Raw genomic sequence first — 3,011 nt, 5'->3', positions numbered from 1 at the left:
CTCTCTCTCTCTGTTTTACGATCATCTGTTTACTTCTGAAATTTTACAGTGATGTCTTTGGAGGATTTGGATTTTTGTTTGTTTGAATTCATGATACCGTGTACATTCTCTCTCTCTCTGTTTTACGATCATCTGTTTACTTCTGAAATTTTACAGTGATGTCTTTGGCGGATTTGGATTTTTGTTTGTTTGAATTCATGATACCGTGTACACAAGGAGACTTTTTTCAAGCTGAAATCTCAAGCCCATTGGTTCTGGGGATTTGTCCAGATTATTTCTCCAATAATTTCCTCCCAATTGTTTTCTCTGTCCTTCAGTGCTCTTGGTTAGATATTGCTCTTCTGGATTGATCCTCTCATTTTTCATCAAGTTATTCTCTGTTGACCACTACTATACCTTTTTGTTCTGCATTCTGTGTTTTTCTACATCTCTACCTACCTCTCCTTTGTTGATTTTACATTTTTTAAAATTCATGTCTTTCTTTTTAGTTTCTGAGAGATCTTTCTTGCGTTCTCATCTTTTTAGTGTCTCAGTTGAAATGAAAGTTGAGAAAATTTGTTCTCCTGTCCAATTAAACAGCTTGAAGAAAATAGATTACCAGAAATTGTTTTTAGTCGCCCCCAAAAACCAAAGTCTCATGGAGAAGAATATTTGAGACTCTCTCCTATTCTGAAATCATTAGGGATTATGGATTCCAGGTTTTATAATTAGTTGTTTAAAAAATTAATACTTATTTAGAGTCAATAACTGTTTCTTTAGCTAACCACTACTTTCTATATCCCAAGTCTTCCTCAATTTGATTACCAATATTTTTGCTTTATTTAGCTGGAATAGATTTGCCAGAAATGTCTGATAGGGCTTCTAAATGGTAAACTTTCTGAGTCCTTAAAGTGCCTAAAACAACTATTTTTAACCTTGTATCTAACTCTTGGGGGACTTGGATTAGAATTTTAATACAAAATCACATACCACAAAACTTTAAAGATATTGCTCTACTGTTTTCAAAATTATTTTCTTGCTTTTGAGAAGTTGATTCCAACCTGATGTGCATTCCTTTATACATAACCCACATTCTCTTCTGTTTCCTTTGTTGGCTTTTAGGACACTTTTTTCATCACTGGTTTCCTGAAATGTCACCGCAATGTGTGCCTATGTTTTGTCAGTTACGTTGATCCTACTTAACAACCAATTGGCCATTTTAATTTGAGGGTTAAATATCTTCGTTTCTGAAAAAATTGTCTTCTGTTATTTATCTCCTCCTTTCAATTCTTTGGTTTTTATTTTCCTTTCACAAGCCCAATTAGGCAGAATTTGGAACTGTCTGATAAACCACCCTGTCTCCCAGTGTTTCTTTAATACTTGCTATTTCTTTGCCTTTGGGGGCTGCATTTGGGAAGAACTCATTGTTACCATCTTCCATCTTACAAATTCAGTTTTCAGCTAAGTTTTTTCTACCCTTAACCTACCATTCTTATTTTATTTTATTTTTTTCACCAGATCTCTAAGGTTTTTGTTTTAATTTAAATATAAAATACTACCATCCATTTCTGTGAAAGTATTATATCATATGCTAATTATACTTAATTACACTTATTCTGCAGAATTTTCTGATATTCTGAACTTTATTTCTTAATGCAATATCTTCTTCATGTACTTTGTAATTTCAAAGTAGTTTGACATGTCCTTATGATGATGTTGATTTCCTTCCAATGTTGAAAATATCTGCTCTTGTTTCTTTGACTGAGGGGGAAGATGGACATCTATTTCTGCTGGGTAAGATTTGCTATATAGAGGCTTCTACTTATATTTATATGTACTGAATAAATGAAAAATGAGTCCCTATCTTCTCACCGAGTGGTTATAACCTATGGCCTCAATCTGCCCAGGAAGGCAGTTTATCCTGATATTTCAGTAACTTGGGGGTGGACTAACCAGCAGTGCCAATTATTAACTCTTTGACTTTGGGTAAATTATTCGACTTCTCTGGGCCTCAACTTTCTAATCAGAAGTTGGTTTAGGCACAAGAGTAATGGGAAGATTAAATGTGACCATGTAAATCTGTACACCAGTGCCTGGTACATAGAAAACAATCATACTAATGTTACGTGCTCTTTTAGTTGGTTCAGATCAGAACCCAGTAGTGGAGAAATGGACACCCAAAGGAAGGGGTTTGATGGTGGAATGGACAATGTGATGGTGGTGGGTGAAATACTTTGATCCAAGAAATTTCCTGATACTTGCTCACTGTCCTCTGATGGAAATTCACCACTGTACCTATACATCCTGAGATCTCCATGGGAAGAACCCTGAGAAAAGCCCCATGCAGCCCTGCAGTGTGGAAGCTAGCACGCTAGGCCGGGCCTGCATATGAGAAGAGGATGCTGTAACTGTGAGGTGTCTGCAGCTTTCTGCTGAGGATGGGACCTCCAGCGCCCCTTGGGGGCTTCCATCCTGCAGGCCCATCTGCTCTGTGTTTTCAATTTTGATCTCCATTGGTAGCACAGGAGGACAGCTGAGCATCTTCTTTCCTCCCAAGAATTAAGCAAGGCAAACCATAGCCAAAACCAGCAGCTGTTGGTGTGCTTCACAGGGAAAATATCTCCCAGAGCTGCTGAGGCTACAAGACAGAACAGGATCAGAGAAGCCTGAGGTTCTTTTCCCATGACATAAAGCAAATTTTAGTACACACACAAAAAATCTGCACATAGCAGATTTCTGCCCTCGGGTCCTGAGTAGGAGACCCCTGGCTCATTTCTCAGAGGTGCTGCCCAGCCATTGGTGGGGGGCCATGTTGGTCCACCAGTGCATAGGAAGTTGCTCTGTGCTCGACTGTGCCTCGGGTCCTGAGTAGGAGACCCCTGGCTCATTTCTCAGAGGTGCTGCCCAGCCATTGGTGGTGGGCCATGTTGGTCCACCAGTGCATAGGAAGTTGCTCTGTGCTCGACTGTGATGGCTGGATCTGGATTCCCAGGCTCTCCCAACCTCAGAGTGCACACTCCCTGGCCTAGCCT

The sequence above is a fragment of the Galeopterus variegatus genome, unplaced genomic scaffold, assembly GCF_000696425.1.
Source record: "Galeopterus variegatus unplaced genomic scaffold, G_variegatus-3.0.2 Scaffold1315, whole genome shotgun sequence".
NCBI lineage: Eukaryota > Metazoa > Chordata > Mammalia > Dermoptera > Cynocephalidae > Galeopterus > Galeopterus variegatus.
Note: the sequence above shows the minus strand (reverse complement) of the source record.